Source organism: Lipotes vexillifer, unplaced genomic scaffold (assembly GCF_000442215.2).
Source record: "Lipotes vexillifer unplaced genomic scaffold, Lipotes_vexillifer_v1.1 scaffold528, whole genome shotgun sequence".
Taxonomy (NCBI): domain Eukaryota; kingdom Metazoa; phylum Chordata; class Mammalia; order Artiodactyla; family Lipotidae; genus Lipotes; species Lipotes vexillifer.
In genome coordinates this window covers 898,337-918,330 of record NW_006794582.1, presented here as the reverse complement: position 1 = coordinate 918,330, position 19,994 = coordinate 898,337, and the positions used below count along the sequence as shown (strand labels likewise).

General features: G+C 39.7%; 1 protein-coding gene across 3 annotated transcripts in view; it reads left to right on the top strand.

Annotated features, from left to right (window-relative positions):
- The first annotated feature begins 2,720 nt into the window (after positions 1–2,720).
- FKBP5 (FKBP prolyl isomerase 5) overlaps positions 2,721–19,994 on the top strand; it is a 99,262-nt gene continuing 81,988 nt past the window's right edge. The window contains exon 1 of one of the 3 annotated variants that reach the window (XM_007467256.1): positions 2,721–2,832. The gene's annotated coding sequence lies outside the window, so the exon portion shown is untranslated. Of the gene's footprint in view, positions 2,902–8,401; positions 8,510–19,994 lie in introns of those variants that run through there. The other 2 variants (XM_007467254.1, XM_007467255.1) reach the window with 2 other exon arrangements.

Genomic DNA, 19,994 nt, shown 5'->3' with positions numbered 1-19,994 from the left:
CCACCTGGAGAAGGTTGCCAAACTTCAGTTTTCTCAACTAATAGATGGGACCGGTAATATAGGCCCACTCCATGTTGTCACTGTGAGAATCAGGTGATACAATGCATATGAACAAACCAAGTTATTTTATTTTTAATTTCTTTGGTTGTGCCGCGCACCTTCTGGGATCTTAGTTCCCTGACCAGGGATTGAGCCTGTGCCCTGGGCAGTGAAAGTACAGAGTCCTAACCACTGCACCACCAGGGAATTCCCCATGCTAAGTATTTTAAATGAGATATGGTTTGAGCAGTATCACAAGCATTCCTCATTAACAGTGACAGGTAGGATGGGCAGATAATTTGCTGGTCCCATCACAAAATAAAAATGCGGGCCCCTTGTTAAAATATTAAGAATTTCAGGACAGTAACAGCAGAGCATTAATCCGAGCACAGGTTACACTCCCATGAAGCCAGCTGTGGTGACAGGCCTTGCAGAGGACTCCTGTGCACAGGAGGAAAGGGTTGCTCATCTCACACCCAGGTGTCTGCAGCCATAGCCCATGTTATCTTTGCGTTCTGAAGGGCAGCAATGCTTAGGGAAATTGCAAGCACGCGTGTTTCCAAATGCTGAGGCAGGCAAGTGCAGTGACCGGAGTGGTTTTCTGAGAGAGTGGGTGTGGCCAGCCAGGCTGCCATCGGAACTGTGGAACTGACTGTTCCCCACAGACTCTGGCCTAGGGAAAAAAAAAAAGTCTGCAGCTGTATCTACAGGGCCTGTTGTTGTTTGCTGCGGTGTGTTACAACACAGCCTGGCAGCCTCCCGGGTCTTTCTGTCTTCCTCCTGGAAGAGCCTGGTCCCAGACCATGTGACATGGCTACACAGCCCTGCAGATTTGCCCACACTGTTCCTTGCTGTTCCCTCAGTTACTAGGCTTTTCCAGGTCTGCATTCTTTTTGCTCCTGCTATTCCCTCCTCCACAACCCGCCCCCCTGGCCCCCGCCCAGGGGAGTTCCTTTCCTTCCTCTTCCACATCTGTCAGTCTGGCAAAAACACCATCTTTTAATACTTATCTTTTAAGACTCAGCTCTAGAGTCACCTCTTCCAGGCCTTTCCTGACTCTCCCAGGAAGAGTGAATTCCCCTCTCCTTGGAGTTCTCCACTGGCCTATGCATAGCCACTCCCTATGCAGACATCTGTCACAGTCTCTGAAACATAAGGAGCACTGACATGCAATATGGATGTCACTGTCTTTTACGCTGAAGCCCTTAAGGGCTGGGACAGTGTCCTCTCACCTCTGTATACCCTGCACACAGCACAGTGCTTAATTCTTGCTGTTAAAAATCATAGTAGGGCTTCCCTGGTGGCGCAGTGGTTGAGAGTCCGCCTGCCGGTGCAGGGGACACGGGTTCGTGCCCTGGTCCGGGAGGGTCCTGCATGCCGCGGAGCGGCTGGGCCCGTGAGCCATGGCTGCTGGGCCTGCGTGTCCGGAGCCTGTGCTCCGCGGCCGGAGAGGCCACAGCAGTGAGAGGCCCGCGTACCGAAAAAAAAAAAAAAAAAAATCATAGTAGATGCTTAATCAACTGTTGTTAGTATGCAGAGTAGTTTTAATCACCATTGTCTTACTGAATTAATGCACAAATAAATTGTTTCAGTGACTCTCCCTGGCATCTGGTAAAAAGGGAAGCTTCTAGGCACTGAGACAGGGCCTTTGCCCTTGACGAGGTTTCAGTGTCAGCTCTAGTGGTTATTTCTGCAGGCAGCACCTCCTGAAGGCAGGGATGGTGATTTGTAGAAACTTGTCATCAATACCTAAATGACCCAGGTGATATAGCTTAGACAGCAGTTGTGGAGCTAGGAGATGTTAGGTTTCCATAGGTAATTAGTAAGCTCCATAGCTATAGGACTTCGGGTTTCTGTTTTCTCAAAAATGAGACTGAGCTAGCTACTCGCTAAAGCCCAGGTGGCTAGCTCAGTCCCCTCATCTGAATCTCTGGGTGGCCATTTCATTGGAGGGGCCTGAGCACCTCCTGAAGCTGAGTTGCTCAGCAGGTCTACCCTTTCGCAGGTGGCAGAGAACACAGACATCTTTTAAGGCCCTTTGCTCTCTCAGTCACCTGGGATCTCATGTTTGAAAGGCAGAAAGCCACAGGAAAGCGTAGTCTTCACAGTCCCTGAGTGTCCAGAGGGAAGTGCTATGTGCTACGTGCTATGGTTCTCCAAGTGGGATTTTCCCCAGTTCCAAATGGACAACTTTGAGTTCCTGGTATTGTTTTCTGGGGCTAACCTCACACAAACAAGCCTGGTCTGTCACTCTCCATCCTCAGGGCAGGTCTAGTGGGCAGACAGGAGGGCAGAGCTTTCAGAGAGAGATCCATATGCTTAGCCAACTAGCTTCTTTAGGCATTAGTTTTCCCGGAGATAAGGGATGGTGGGAGGGGGTGTCGGTCAGTTTCCTCCATCCCTTCCCTCCAGCCCCCACAAAGGGCAAGGGCCAGACACGTGGGCTGGCGGGGAGAGGCGGAGGTTACACCAAGGCGGAGGTGCAAATGGTTGGGGGCGGGGCCTTATTTGCATGGACGGCGCGCGGCCGCCAATCCGGACAGGCGGAGCGACAGCCCGCGCGCCTTTTGGGGGCGGACTGACAGCCCCGGGGCCCTATGGGAGGCGGGTCCTGCGGCCAGCGGGGGTGGGACGGCGCCGGGCGCTGCCCGGGGGATTCGGGCCGGTTCGCGGGCGCTGCCAGTCTCGGGCGGCGGCGTCCGGTGCGCGGGTGGCCTGCTGGGCGGGCTGAGGGGCCAGCGGCTCGCGGGCTAGGCGGAGAGAGACAGAGCAGACGAACAACCGCGGCGACAGGTACTGGCTCCATGGCCGCAGGGATGGGGAGTGTGGTCGCTAAGCCCAGGGAGCCGAATTCCCTGCTTCGCGGTCCGGCCGCCGCTGCGCCGCCTCCCCGCCCCCTCACGCGGCTCCCCAGCCCGGGAGCGGCGCGTCGGGGCCAGGGGGGCCTGGGGATCCCCCAGACGGGCGCGCTGGAAGCCTCTAGCTCCACTGCGGGGCTCCTCTACGTCCCGCCGGGCCGCGGGGCAGGGGCTCCCTCCTGGAGGCGCGGAGCCGGCGGCTCCTGGAGCGGCTCCCCGCCCCCCGCCGCGCTTTCTCTCTCGGAGGCGAGGCCGGTCGCGCCCGCTGGTCCTCACCCGGCTTTTGTTTTCCTCCCGGGGTGACAGGTCACGGCTCCCGTCCGCGGCCCCCGACTCGCCCGAGGCCCGGCGCCCGTGACCGCGGCAGCCCGGAGCAGACGGCGGGACCGGCGGAGAGCCGGGAGGCGCGTGAACAGCAGCTGCCGCGGGCGGGAGAGAAACTTCGCTTTCCGGGGCCCGGGCGGCGGGAGAAGTGGAGCCGGGGTGAGCCGTGCACCGGGACGCCGCGGGCGCGATGGAGCCGCGCTCACCTGGCGGGCCAGCCGAGAGTGAGGATAACGGAGCGTCCCGCCGCCGCCGTCCTGGCTTTCGGTTTGCGCTCCTCGGGCGGTGGGTGTGGATGCGCGTTCACCGCCTTCACCTGCCGCCCAGGGACCAGTGACTGGAAACAGCATCCCCGCTCTCGGCCGCTCGTAGAGGGTGCGGGTGCGGCGGCGTTCTAACAGGTGATAATCCTAGTGCCAGGTGAAAGCCAGTGAAAAGTTGTTTCAGAGCTCAGTATTCAGTTCACTCTGGGACGTTATAACGCCTTTTCCCTTAATGATTTCTAAAAAGGTGTGCTGGCCGCAGTATAGGAGTCAAAACTAGTATTGATTGGAAAAAAAAAAAAAAAAGGTGGGGGGCGGGTGTTGTCAGCGTGTAGATTGCCTTCTTTCCATTGACTTGCCGGGAGGAACATCTTTGTAAAAGTCGGTTTCTGCAGTGGTGGCGAAAGCATGCATGGTAAGGTACAGGTTGTAAATGGAGAATGCAGAACTCTAGATATCCTTCAGTGTGGTTCAGGTTAGCGTGTACAACGTTTGGCCGCCATTCAGTAAATTCTTCATGAAGCAGTTTGAGCTCGTGGTTTTGGATTTACTTTACAGGAGTGGAATAAGGCTTAGCGTTGAATGGGAGCTTTCTTTGCCTTTCTGAGGGCTCACAGGAGTGTTTATTTTCATTGTCTTCCCGTTTTGTTAGATTGTAGACAAGGGAAAAGTTAAGGCTTGTTTTGGTTCAGTATTTTGAGTAGTCTGTGGGAATTCTCCCGCACCACACCCCCCGCCCCGCATAAGAGTCCCCCCCCCGCCCGCAAGGATAGATTTGAAAAACTTATTATTCTTGTGGGAAATTTTTATTTGTTATACTTTTCATTTATTTTCTGTTTCTCTCTCTCCCATCTGACCTCACTTAACAATCTACAATTATGGCCCTGACCAATTTAGGGCATCTATAGAAAAAAAAGTTTTAAAATAATGTATAATTACTTTAAAATATATTATGAAGGTTATTAATAACATTCATTTGTGAGGAGCAGTTGATTTAGATTACTCACTTATTTTCTTCTAATGTGTCTTTTTTATATCTGTGCTGGGTATGATTTGTACTTAAGAGATGTAAGTTTAACTTCTTAAGGACAGTTATTTTAATTATGGTACTTTATTAGTGTTTCATTGAATAGTAATTTTAGTTACTTACGTAGCTAATTAGTAACACCTTTTAAAGGTGAACTCTTTAACCAATAGTCTAGTTGTGACTGGGATTTTTTAAAAAATCAAAGATGGACTTTATAAAATGTTTTATTTCTCTAAAACAACAGGCTTATATGCTGTGAGGTCTTTGTCTTTACAATATTTAACAAAACAAGTGTGTTTCTGAATCTTCAGTTTTTTTAGTGATGGGAATTTTGGGTGAATTTCTTTTTTAAAACATGATTTTAACCAGTTCAACATGAACATTTTAAAATATTGGATTAGGCAACTAGTGAAATCTTCAATTTTCTGTTTATCCTTGGATTGGAAAAGGATACATATTTTAGGTTGTTTTGTTTCCTAAAGGCTTCTTACCTTAGAACCAGTCTAGAGAAGGAAAAACATCCTTTTTCTCTGGCTGTAGAAGAAGTTATTCCTGTTGAAAGCTGAGTTGGCTTTTTGATGTTTAGTGAAGGTAGATTGTTTGAACAGTGACTCGTGCAGAGTGGGTTTTATTATGTATAAGTAGTTCTAAGGAATCTTATGAGACTGGGGTTATGGGTGATGTATATAATTGTCCTTTAAAGTGTATAGGAATATATTAGTTTGCTATGTGTAATTAGAAGTTTTATAGTCATTATCCTATAATGATGCTTAAATATACCATGTATCATAAATTAAAGCTATATTTCTTAGTTTTTTTTACATAAAGCATATTTGGGGAACTTTAACTATGGAAGTGCCCTTTAATTAAAAGACCATTTTCAAATTCAGTTTTTACATATTTTAATTTCTGATTGTTGTCCACTTTAACTTGCGGTAGACCATATCATAAAAGTGTCAACCACATTACAGCTTCAAAATTAAGCATAAGTTGAATTCTTGCATCTACACAATAAATGTTGGGAGTGTTTTTAAGTCACTGACCCTCAGGTGTGGCTCCTTTTTAGTTTGGGGGTGGGCAAATATTTTTGAATGAATAAAGCTACAAAAGAACAGGGACACATATTAAACCAGCTAAATTTGAGGGTAGATCACATGATACTGTTAGACATTAATACTGCTTTATTTAACAGTAGTATGCATGCTGTATCTGTCATTAAGAATATTTTCTGTAGGCCTTTAATATAATTTTCCACAATTCCTAACAAAGAATCTATATCGTATATATTTTGGCACACTAAATTCTGTAATTATTTTATGCTGAACAATTAAATATTTTATACATTTTATAATTCGGAGACTGTGAACTTTCTAACCTAGCTGATTAGTAATTAGATTTTGTTTTTTCATTTTTTCACATTCTGAATTTTTTTACAGCGCATTTTTAACTTCTGACATTATGTCCCCAAAAGTGTAAGGAAAATTAAATCTACACTCACCAGAGATTAGGTGGACGTTGGTACGTAAATCACATAACTATTGATTTTAAAACAGTAACCACGGGACTTACCTTGGTGGTGCAGTGGTTAAGAATCTGCCTGCCAATGCAGGGCACACGGGTTCGAGCCCTGGTCCGGGGATATCCCACATGCTGGGGAGCAACTAAGCCTGTGTGCCACAACTACTGAGCTGCACTCCAGAGCCCACGAGCCACAACTACTGAAGCCCGCACACCTAGAGCCCGTGCTTTGCAACAAGAGAAGCCACCGCAGTGAGAAGCCCGCACACCGCAGCTAAAGAGAGCCTATGCCCAGCAATGAAGACCCAACGCAGCCAAAAATAAATAAATAAATTTATTAAAAAAACAAAAAATATATATATAGTACACTTGAATTGTATGGTCTTGAAATTGTTTGGAAGGAAGAATAAAAGATGGAGAAAGATCAAAGGCTAGAAGAGGTTTTTTTTTCCCTTTTGTAGTTGCAAACCCTTCCTAAAGCAGATGATGGTAAATTTCTGGAACCGTTTGTAGTGTTCAGCCTCAGTCTTGACAATTTATGTATAATGTTAAATAAGGAGCCACTCCTAGTCCCCTGAAAATGATCATCTGATTATCAAAAACAGGGCTGGGAATTTCAAATTGATCTCATCAAAAATCAGATTTGTGTGTATGTTTCTCAGTGTTCTATCTCTGGAAATTAAAGATCCTCCTCTACTGTCTGCCGAAAATTACACACAGAATTTGAAGGTTAGAATGTCTCTATCACAGACTTAATGCTGTATGTAGTAAGATACTTTTTGGAACAGAAAACATCCTAGCCTTTTTCAGAATATACAGTGTTCTGAATGAGGATGAAATGTTAAATATTAGCCAATGGTATTATTTCCATGTTTTTAACGTTTTAAAAAAGCAAGACAGTAAAATAGAATATTGACAGATTTTGGATTTGGCCCCTAGCATAAAAAATTATTACATGGTGGATGGTAATATTTAATGTTTTGAAATTCTAGTTTGAGAAGGGGATTTGTTATGAGAAGAAGGGTATTTCATTGAAGCAAAACAGGGTAATTTACATGGAAAGAAATTTGTTTCTCTTTTGAATTAGTCTTAGGTTAAAACATAATACTAAGAAAAATTGAAATGTCATCTTTCCTATCTTAAATTTACTTGCACTATGAACTTTATAAGGTCTTTTTTTTTTAAATGAATTTATTTGTTTTTGTCTGAGCTGGGTCTTTGTTGCTGTGCGCGGGTTTTCTTTAGTTGTGGCGAGCCGGGGCTACTCTTCGTTGCCGTACGCCAAGGGCTTCTCATTGCTGTGGCTTCTCTTGTTGCAGAGCACAGGCTCTAGGCACCTCGGGCTTCAGTAGTTGTGGCTCGCAGGCTCTAAAGCGTAGGCTCAGTAGTTGTGGCGCATGGGCTTAGTTGCTCCGTGGCATGTGGCATCTTCCCGGACCAGGGCTCGAACCCATGTCCCTGGCATTGGCAGGCGGATTCTTAACCACTGTGCCACCAGGGAAGCCCTATAAGGTCTTTTAAAATATCTTTGTTGGTCCTAGGTGGACCTCTCAGAATCCATTTGTAGAGACACACACACATATATATACACACACACATAAATATATACACACAGGTAGATAAAGTATGCTATATATATTTGCATTATATATGTAACTGTATGTTTGCTATATGTATATATATAAATCAATCCATCTATCTATACTGTGTGACTTCACAGGCTTATTTATATGTGAAACCTTTTTTTTTAAATGAAATCTTGCTACACCAAGAGGAATAAAGTACATGTACACAGAAAGACTGATAAAAATGTTCATAGCAGGGCTTCCCTGGTGGCGCAGTGGTTGAGAGTCCGCCTGCCGATGCAGGGCACACGGGTTTGTGCCCCGGTCCGGGAAGATCCCACATGCCACGGAGCGGCTGGGCCCGTGAGCCATGGCCGCTGAGCCTGCGCGTCCGGAGCCTGTGCTCCGCAACGGGAGAGGCCGCAACAGTGAGAGGCCCGCGAACCGCAAAAAAAAAAAAAAAAAAAAAAAAAATGTTCATAGCAGCTTTTTCACAATAGTAATGAACTATTGATTCATAGTGACATAGATGAATCTCAGAAATATTATTCAGAGCAAGAGAAGCCAAACACAAGTATGTACTATAAGATGCCATTCATAAAAAATACAGGAACAGGCCAAATTTAGGTATGGTGATAGAAATCAGAACAGTGGTTTCTGGGTAAGGGCTGTGGATGACTGGAAAGGGGCAAAAAGGAACTTTTTAGGGTAATGGAAATATTCTATAACTTGATTTGGGAATCAAGCTATGGAATTCAAGTGTACACCTTTGGGGTAAGTTTTCATTTTCATGTAATTTTTAACTTGCAGAACAGTTGCAAGACCAGTACGAGGAACTTCCAGATTCACCAACTGTTGGTGTATACATTTGTTCACATTTACCCAGCTGAATACTTAAGATCCGTGCATTTTATGGTATGTAACTTTTACTTTCATAAGGAAAAAAACTATAAAAATTTGTTGAAGATGAGGAGAATGACCCTGTTATCTGAAAAAAGTGAAATACCTCAATTTGAAATTAAGCAGTGCTTTAATAATGATGTAGGAGAAGAGAATTACTGACAGTCTTTTGTCTCTACATATATGTATCTATGCTGCTTCCCTTTGAAGTTTCATGGCAACATATTTCTGTTAGAAGAGACAAGATCCTGAAAATAATTCAAGGCAAACTGCCAGCCAGGAAACTGTGCTTTATTTTGTTATCCTGTGTAAGTCACCTAGGGAATGAGACTGATACCTAGGGATAGCTTCCTGGGAATTGATAATTCCTGTTAAGAGAGTTGCACACCTTCTGTGTGCTAGGTTTTGCACAAACGTGCAGTCTTTACTGTCCTGGAACTCACCAGACAAAGAAGAGGCAAACAAAGCTGGTTGTCATTTGTGGGTGGTATTTATAGTAGGGGGAAGGATTGGTGCTTGTAAACCATATAAACTAATCTTGATCGTAGGTTAAGTGGTAAATCTAAGGTGGTGAATTTGATGCTCACTGTTAGTTTAAACTGTAATTTAAACAGGTTTAATTTAAAGCAAATCACTCTACAGCAGCCCTAAAACTATGTCAGTTGTTTAAAACGTTCAGCTTTTTTTCTTGACTTACTATTTTATATAACCTTAAATATGTATTCTTCACAATTTAGGATTGGGCATCATTTATGGGTATTCATTTTTTAATCAGTTTTTTGCATCCACATAAGAAATTTGTTTATTTGGTTATTTACTAGAGTGGAATATGATTTGAAGTAACAGAATTACTAGCCAGCAGTTTCAGCAAATTAATCATTGATAACTGGGGATGAACATTTATGTTGCCTTTACTAACAAAAACCATACATTTATATGGTCTATATATTTTTCTTTAACAATATAAGTTCTTTGAAGAGAAAAATAACAGATGTCCAACTCAACCAACATGGATAAAAGGACTTTCTCCATTTAATGAACATATTCATGTTCCTCTGAAATGACAGGGCCTTATCTCCCTTTCATACACACTAAATTTCATTGGTCTATTGAGCATGAATAAAACATTTGAAGTTTTTAGAATTTTATTTTGAGTTGTCAGACCCTAACTGCAGATAGAACTTTAAAAATATCTGTAGGTAGCCTTTTTTTTTTAGACTTTTTTATTATGAAAGTTTCAAACATATCCAGAACTGGAGAGAATAATAATGAACCTCCATATACCCATTCTTCAGATTTATTAATTATCAACATTTTGGTTAGTGTGCTTTTAAAAACTGATACATTCTCACAAATATTGTAAAATAGTAGTGGTATTAGTGTACCAGATTTTTCTCAATTTTTTTCAAAAGTTTCATTGTAAATAGAGAAACCTGAAAAGCAGTGTGTTTTAACTCAGAGACTTAACTTTGGACAATCAGTAATTATGAAACTATTTTTATTCTAAGTTCCTTTCTGTCAATTCATAGCCTGGAAAAGAAAGATTAATTTTTTAGCCTTTTATTTATAATAAATTAGTCCAAATATTCTAATCTATAGAATAAGGTAGTACTGTTCATCTGATAAGTTAGATTATCTTCAAAGTGTAGTGTCTGAGGAATGCTGTTGTCTGAATGTTTTGCTGTTACTTTCTCTTTCTCTCAAAACTCAGTCATTGCTGTGCTTTTTTAGGCTCCAAATGTATATCTTATGTCTAAACTCCAGGCCTTGCAAAACTGAGGCCCAAATTTTCACTTATGTCTTGAAACTAAATATGTTTAAATACCATCTCTGTAGCAACTGCACACCAACACCCCCTCTCTCCACCCCCAGTCAAAACGCTTCTCTTCCTGACTTTCCTCTTTAGCTGTTTGTGACACCATTATTCTTACTGGTCATTTTTTACTCTTCCTTTTCTTCTTAAGCTCAGTGAGTCACTAAATCACTTTGTTTTTAAATGTCTTTTTATCTTTTCGTCCTTTTTCATTTCCACTCCAGTTGTCCTAATTTGGATAACATGTTAGCAGGAAGTTATCCCTAATCTATAATGAACTTCATACATATCAAAATTAAGATATGTTCCTAAAGTAAAATAGGGCATTTTCTTCCCTTTCAGAGAAGGCTTCAGCCAGTCTTGTAAGCAAACACATAATTTTTAAGGGCTAGGAAATCATTATATTTAAACCAAGGTGATAGAGACGATTTCCAAATCACTCAGCTCTAATAACCTCGTGAATGATGGCCAGCAGGGCCCACAGTTTATCAAGGGATATAGGCAGCAGACTTTCTTGGACCACAGAAATAGCCCAGAATGAGTTCCTTCCAGCAGAATATCTGCAGGTGCTTTGCAGTGGGGGAAATACTGAGTGTATATAACATATTTTCAGGACTTCTTGTGTTTTTATGGGAAAAATAAAGATCTGTGGGTTTACCCGAAAACCCTTCTATTCCTTGTGGCATATTTCCTGACCAAGATAGTTCTTATCAAAAAGCCATTGTGCCGAAAGTGACATGATACTCTTACCTCATTACTTTCCCTTCTTTTTACAGGCTCCTAGAATTGACGGTTGTCAGAAAGATAGGAACCTGAGGTTAGTTGGGAAGATATAAAATAGAAATGGGAAAATAAGTGATATCCATTCTGCTTCCCACTAGCAGTCGTCCACCCTCCAGTGGTCTTGGGCCTGAGTCCTTTACAGATGGATTGTAGCTTATCAACTTGGCTTGCTTTTGGTCAGCTTATGGAGCTCTTTCTTCTTTCTGCTCTTCTGGGAAATGTTTGAATTTCTTCCTTGTAGAAATCAAGACCCAATTTAAGATTACTGACTTTGGGGATAAGAGAATAAAATTTGGTATTGTTTTAGATAATCCAGAATACCTGATTATTTTCTTCTATGAGAAGTAAGAATAATATGGGGATTCTGAGATGCTTATGCAGAAATTAATTTAATAGTTATTACGAGTGGAAAATGGAAGAGAAAATTACACCGTTTCTAGGAAGCCTAGTATAGTAGGCATAGACAGGGATGAGATTCAGGAGTGTTGCTACATGATCTTGGGAAAGTTAAAGTTACTTAACCTTACTGAGCCTTATATTAATTGTAAAATGAATGGGTTGGATTAGATAGTGTTCTAAGGTCTTTTTGCAGCTCTGAAATTCTAAAATGAGTGGTTTTTCAGGGGAAAAACTCCTGATTTATATACTGTTCCTGGTTAATGATTTTTTTCAGTGATTGTTTCACCTACGTATTTTTCTGTTTCCATTAGAAGTTAGGAAAAGAAATAATTAAAGGAGTCAGCATTTGCAAAATGAATTAGATTTTAGTGTTTTCATTTATCTACATCTCTCTACTGGATTTATTCTGGACTCACTTTCACCTTCTATTTGTGTCCACTCTCCTGCTTTTCTTGCTTTTTCTTTGCTATACAGTGTGACTTTCATCTCCCTCTTTTTGCTGCTTCTCCTTGCTACTGTTTTTTTCTAGCTGTCCATTGCCCATATTTCATTATGGACATGGAATTCGCCAAATAGACCCTTGAGTCTGAGCTACTGATAAATTAAATTTAGACATCCTGATAGTTGTCAGGATTAGTGGGATCCTTCTACTCGATAATACAGAAACTAGAGAGATGAGTCCTAGGGTAGAGGGAGTGGGGGAAGCCTGAAGGGAGAAGGAAGGGGATGGAAGAGTTTCCAAGGATTATTTAGATATTTTGATTTAAAATATAAGTTAAAATCTTCCTTAAGTTTTGATGATGGTCGCTCTGCCTGTGATATCAAAGTTTGGTCCTGAAGTCTTAGTGCACTGTGAGTTTCTTAAGGGCAGCAGCTGTGCCTCTAATTCTGAATCCTTGGTGTTCAGAGTAGTGCTGCAGAGTAAGTGAAAGTTGAACTGAATTGTTGTTAGGACTGATTCTTTCTTCAGTGTGTTTTGTGGTTGGCTGGAGATTAAGATTCTGGTTAGACCCTTAAGTAAGACTGTCACCACCACTTTGTGTTATGGGACAAGATATGTAGCTTCTCTCTAAGCTCAGTTTCCTCATCTATAATAATAGGAGGTGCAGGCAGTATTAATACCTACCTAAGGGTTGTGAGGAATAAATGAGACAATACATGTAAAGTACTTAGCCCAGAACCTGGCATATGTCTTCAATAAATGTTAAATGCTATTATAGTTTCATTAATAAGCACTTTTGTGTTCCAGATAATAAGTTCTGTTAGGTTCTAAGTAGTGTTGTTACAGGATAAATAAGACAAGATCCTGTCCTTAGAAAAGATAGAACATGTGCACAAAAGATAAATAACAACCTAGGTCTTGTGGTAAGTGACAAAGGAGTGGTTTACTTAAGGTCTCAAGAGACAGGAATAATTGCTAAGCAGGTGAGAACTTCAGGAAGGTGACAGAACTCCACCTAAGCCTTGTAGGACTAGTTAGCAAGTTAGGAGGACAGAGTCCTTGGAGCCAGTTTGCCTGTGTTGGAATCCTGACTCTGCTACTGTGTAATCTTTAGCAAGTTACTTGACCTCCTTCCTAGGATTGTTGAGAGAATTAAATGAGTTTATACATGTCAGGTGCTTAGAATGGTGCCTCAAACATGGTTAGAGCATGATAAATTGTTATTATAAACTGAAAGAAGGGAGAAAGCATTTGACAGAACACTGAGTGACAATGAAGGGGAGATTTCATAGGTTTGTCTGAAATGATGAAGCCAAATGGACTGGAGGGAATAACCTGTTGGAAAACAGTGAGTGATTATGTTAGGGCAGAATTGTGAATGATTAAGCCAGGGAGTATGGCATCTTTTCCATATGTACTGGGGGAACTTGGGAAGATTTCTTGGGTTATTTGTAAAGCATTCTTGTGTGTTACAAATAACATTTCTAAGTCTGTATCTCTAGCACTTCTCACTATCTTTCCTGATGTCATATAACTGAAACTACTATCATACTAATTTTGACAATGAAGCTCATGATCCTCTATTCTGAACCATTATGCCTCTTTAATTAGTCCATTTGTTTTTGTAAACATGTATTTTGGGCTTTCTCTTTTTCTCTCCATATTCTAGTTGTTTACATAATTCTTATTCCTCTTCTCCAGAGTTTAGTGGGTTTCTGCTATTTACCTCTCTGTCCTCAAAAATCCCAGTCTAGATCCTAAATCACTGAAGTCATGAAGTAGAAAGGGCCAGGGAGAGGGAAAAAGGGGGAGGAAGGTAGGGAAGTATGTTCTAGTCCAGCAGTCTTATTGTACAGATGAGGACGTTGAGGTCCAGAGGAAGTAAAGTCAGGATCCACAGCTAATTAATTAGTGGCCTGTACCTTTCAGAGCTAAACTAGGGCTGCTTTTTTACTGTCGTCCTAGTATGACTCTTAACCATCTGGGTGGGAATTACAGTAGTATTACCAATAATCTTTCTACTAACAGCTATCAAACACCAAGGTAAGAAGTAATTTTACTGCCAGGAATAATGTGGTAATAATTCACTCTATTCTTAATGAGAAGCCCATGATCACACTTCTTGGACAGGCATTACTATTCTTAAAGTAATATTTAAAACCAAGGCTCTAGGGCTTCCCTGGTGGTGCAGTAGTTAAGAATCTGCCTGCCAATGCAGGGGACGCGGGTTCGATCCCTGGTCTGGGAAGATCCCACGTGCCGCGGAGCATCTAAGCCCATGCGCCACAACTAATGAGCCTGCGCTCTGGAGCCTGTGAGCCACAATTACTGAAGCCTGTGCACCTACAGCCCGTGTTCTGCAACAAGAGAAGCCACCGCAATGAGAAGCCTGCACACTGCAAGGAAGAGTAGTAGCCCCTGCTCACCGCAACTAAAGGAAACCCGCGCGCGGCATCGAAGACCCAAGGCAGCCAAAAATAAATAAAATTAATTTATTAAAAAAAATAAAATTAAAAATCAAAAAATAAAACCAAGGCTCCAAAATCTTCTTTAGGAACAAAAGGGTTCTTTCTTTTATTTTTAGAGTTGTAAATTATAAATACAATAGTGTTGTAAACATAAATATCATTCTCAAAAAAAGTAGACTTCTGTTTCTGTCATGGTGGAACACAGGTTCTTTTACAGAGTGATTGATAGTCCAGTAAGATTAGCATGAAAAGTTGGGAGCTATTGTACTTTCACCTCACAGCCCCCAGCCGTGTACTTCTACTAGTACAGTAGTCTCTAAGTTTACATCTTCTTTCGTCTCTTACATTTTACCATATGCCACACATAATGGTGAGAAACTTATTTAAGCATTGTTTTCTTCTATATTGTTTTCCTACCTAGATGCAGTGTGATAGAATGTCTTTTATAAAGCCCTAAGCTTAGTGTCTGGATACTCTAGTTGCTCAATAAATACTCCCTTCCCTTTTTACAGAGCACGTAATTTTTTCTCCTTAATGTCATTTCCTCATCTCCAAATCACTGTCACACTACTTTTCTTCCCTTGAAATGTCTTGTTTTAAATTTGACAAGATGCTGTCCTTGCATTTTGAAAATTTGTGTGACGTACAAATACGTTTTAGTCACTTTAAGCATAATTTTGTCATAAAATTGTTTCACAGCTAGTAATCTTTTCAGGTTCTGTATTCTTTCCCATGATTAAAGAAAGAAAAAGTGGCATGGGTTACATAAAAATACCCTAGACCTCTCTGCTCATCCTGCCATATTCCTTAAAAAAAGAAAAAAAAAAAAGACTTCTAACTGGATTCATTTTTACTGAAATCCTAATTTTTGTTTATCATTTTCAAACACTGAAGTTGAATTGTATAATACACAAATATATATACAAAAGAATTTTTTCCATGTCCTCAGTGCTTTGTATCAGATCACTTAGTTGTATTTCCCATGGTTTGGTTTCTTTTTCCTGTCTTCATTTTTCTGAAGGGAGAAGGGATTTTTTTCTCTCTAATGATCTGTGACTTGTTTTGTATTTAGATGATTACTCTTTATAACAAATTTTAACTTCTATTTGTGCTATTAGGGGGAAAGAGAAATGCTTCAAAATTAAATTTTAGATTTCTTTTTTGAGGGCTCTGTGTGTGTGTGTGTGTGTGTGTGTGTGTTTCTTTCAGCCCCTTCAGGTAATATATAGGAATTTGTTTCTGTTTTTAAATCTTTTTTATGTTCAACTGTTTTATTGTTGTTTGAAAGAAGTCTGTTAAGCTATATTTTATGAGTGGTTACTAGCCTTTCCTTGTAAATTTATATAGTAATAGTACTGTAAATTCTACCATATATAACTATATGTTATATATACTATATATAATACTGTATTACATATGTTATATATCTAACATAAATATAGTACATATTAATACTATATACTATGCTGTATAGTATATAATACTATATAAATTATATAGTAATTTATATAGTAATACATTTTGCTGTTAAATTCATCCTTAGAATATTAAGTTTTTTGTAATTTAACTTATTTGGGTATGTCTTGCAATTCTCATATGTTGAGAGAGAAAAGAACAATTGGTTTTTATAACTCTTATATAAATTATTTGGCTGTCTTCTTCCATTTATTATCATTTTTTTTAAATTTATGGCTTCTAAAAGTGAAGAGCTTTAATATTATGCATTCTTGTAGACCGTAGTCTTTGTTACAAAATGTGTTCATTTCTCTTTCCCATGTTTAATATGACTGTGCTTAGGTTTTCTGTTTAATTCATGGTATATTTTTGTTTAGTTTTCGGCTGGATTTGTCAGTTTGGGTTGTAGTTTCTTTTCATCTTCGTGTTGTTTTTGTTCATTTTCTTAATATCTCATTTTATCTCCACTTAACAAACTTTTTGGTATTACCATATACTGAATATTTTAATATGTCTGTGTGTCTATAGTTTATAAACAAGTGTGACCGAGTTTCCCTCTTTTCTTAAGATTCCTAGGCTATTTAAATATTTTTATACCTGTTGTCTATTCTGCATCTAAAATGCTGATAACAGTAAATAAGATTTCAGTACACTTTATGTGAGTTAATTTTTTATGACAGTCTAGCTTTGCCAGACCAATTTTGTTAGTAAATTAAAAACATTTAAAAATTACTAATCCTCCTAATCTAGTGTCCCTAATTTAGTAATTTGTTTTGATCCTTGTGTCATTTTATGAGTCTTTTATTTGGAAGACTTGCCAATGACTTTTCTAAAAGTGAATCATGAATTATGTGAAACAATTAACTTTGAAAGGGGAAAATAAATATACATTTTAGGACCTACATTTTATATAATTTTTTTTTTTTTTTTCCTGTGGTACGTGGGCCTCTCACTGTTGTGGCCTCTCCCGTCGCGGAGCACAGGCTCCGGACGCGCAGGCTCAGCGGCCGTGGCTCGCGGGCCCAGCCGCTCCGCGGCATGTGGGATCCTCGCGGACCGGGGCACGAACCCGTGTCACCTACATCGGCAGGCGGACTCTCAACCACTGCGCCACCAGGGAAGCCCCATTTTATATAAATTGGATTAACAGATTATTCAGTGATGTAAAGATACAATCTTTTAAATGAAGTTTCTTTATACTCTATTCATTGAAAATATTTGATAGCTTGTAATTAAAACTAAAAAGGCAAGAAACATTAAAAACAAAGTCAGAAATTAAGCATAAATCACTTGAGAAATAATGAGCAGGATGAGGGAGTGGAAAGAAATCTTTACAGCAATAATCTGAGGCAAAATATTTTCTGTATTTGAACATTAAATTTAGCTCTGAGCTTCCTGGCAAGCAGGAGAAAAAAGGAAACAGGATGGGTTTCATAGTTATTGTCTGATAAAGAAAGCTTATCAGTTTTTCATGGGAGAGAAAATTTTTCTGAGTTCTAAGTTATAAAAGGAGGTTATGTGAATTCTTAATAAGGAATATAATTTATATTTCCATTTTATAGCTTAATTCCTGCTATTGCTGTGTTAGCTGTGATATACCATTTATATGCACTGTAGTTATATTTGGTCATATTAAGTTCACATCCACTGTTGTCAGGAGTGGAAATACCATGGCTAGGGTGTGTTTATGTATCGCCTCTAGGATTGTAACCATTGACGAACAGGAAACTGAAAGCTAAAAGTTCAGGAAATGTATTGTATTTAGACTTCGTGGAAAAAATATATATGATACTTAACTACTGAAATCCATGGCTGTTTGAAGACTGAAAAATTTATGTGTGCATTTAGTTAGAGAATAATATTATGTATTCTTATAACAATGCTGTCAGATGCCTAGATATGATAATAAATACAGTATGCACATTGTGTGCCAGGAAAATTGTGCAATGCTAGAAAAAATGCAGTGGATTATAATATGTGTTCAGCTATACTCTGAAGAAATAAAACAGCTGGCACAGCAGTTGAATTCTTCAAGGATATCTTATTTTCAGAGAATTACAGAGTTTTGGTTTTAGTTTTAGTTCCAGGGAAGGAGAGGTCCCTGTTTTACAAGACAGTCCATTTCACTCTTAGGAAATTCTAATGGTTAAGTTTTATTTTCTCATATTGCATTGAAGTTTGTTCCCCTGTAATTTATTAATATACTCTATAGTTTTCTTAGTGTTGAAAGGAAAATGGTTAACTGATAAAAATTATTATTTTTTTTAATAAAGGTGATTTTTAAAAAATTTTATTTATTTATTTATTTTGGCTGCTCCGGGTCTTAGTTGTGGCACATGGGATCTAGTTCCCTGACCAGGGATCTAACCTGGGCCCCCCTGCATTGGGAGCGTGGAGTCCTACCCACTGGACCACCAGGGAAGTCCCGATAAAAATTATTTTAAAAGTTAAATATATTTCAAATGCTTGGGATTGGGGGTTTTTTGGTTTGTTTTAGGATTGGGGCATTTTAGGTGCCTCATGAAATATTACCTGTAGGAGCTTTATTTTTGAAGTTATTTAAAAGATTTCTGTCAGAGGATAAGTGATTAACATATATGCTGCGTAACCTGTATTTTCTTACTGTTTCTATACTTAGCTATTTTAACAGGATGTGATTTATACGGTTTCAACATTCTTTGAGACAGCATCAAGTTTTAATAGCTTTTTAGAAATGGGAATTTTCTAATATTGTATTTTTGTTGCTGTTCTGTTTCAACAAAAGCGATCAGTTATGACTGTTTTCACTGCCAGTTTTGTGATTTGAAGTTATAGTCACACAAAATATTCAGGGACCACATTAAATGAGAATTCTATTTATTACAAAGTTCTTTAAGGAAATTTAGCTGTATTATATGTCAGCACTTATAATCATTTGAATAGCCTCATTAAAATTAGCCTCTTTTCAGGATTGATTTGGATTTGGATCTGTTAGGGTCATGTGTTCACCTCTGAACTGTTGGGGTGGCCAAGGGGATAAGAAGCTCTGAATGGCAAAGACTGGGGATTGGGCCCACCCCAGGAGGTTAGGAGCAGTGATTCCCCAGTGGAAAGTCCCAGAATGCTGTTTGCAGCAGAGGGTGGAATGGGCTCGGGGCTGACAAAACGAGGAGTCTAGACAAGGCCAGACCATAAACGGCCTGGTATAATGGGTTAGGGGCTTGGACTTTAGGCAGTAGCTGATCTGTTGTTGCAACAGAGGGTTCTTTTCAAGAACAACTTTTACTTCTTATTGTATAGTACATGATTATTGTAGAAGAATTTAGTAAGTAAATATAAATCAATGAAGAAAATAAAAATTTCCTATAATGTTTGTTTCTTTTGAATTTTCTTAGCTAATTTCCCTTAAATTTCATTTAACATCTAAATTATTTTCTGAATTTTATTTGAAATGGTGCTTGTTCAATTGTTCTTTCACAAATTGTGTTTCTGTTAACTTTTTAAATTAATTATGAAGGAAATAGGAGTTAATAACATTTAAAGCCTTTGTTTTTGTTTGGTAATTATTCTATTAATTTGTATCTATTTTATGGGAAACCGTAGGCATAATAGGCATAATGAGAACACAGACCTGGAAGTCAGAGTGGTTCTTACAGGAGAAACAGGAAAAATGGAGCAGGGACTAGGTCTGTCTTGTTCACGGTTATGGCAGTATCATCAGGCACAATGCCTGACATGTAGTAAGTGTTCCATAAATAGTTGCTGAATGAATGGATGAGTTTCTCATTAAGCACTTTGAGTAGCTCATATTTCCTGCACTGTGGATAATCAAGATCAATTATATTCATCCAAAGTTAAGAGTCTTTGCTGTGCTCTGCCCTTTTTTAAAAATGAAAATTGAATAAATCGATTATTTGTTTTAAAAGATACATATGTGTGTATGTACATGCACACACACACAGTACAAAAAGTAAAAATCCCTTGTTTCTTCCCCTGAATCCCATTCTCCAGAATTTGCTACTATTAATGGTTGGTATATTTTTTCTAGATATTTTCTTGCATTTACAAATGTATATGCATTTTTTCATACAACTAGAATAGTAATTTACACTGTTGTATAACTTGCTTTTTCCCCTTCATGCCATTCTTAAACATCTTTCC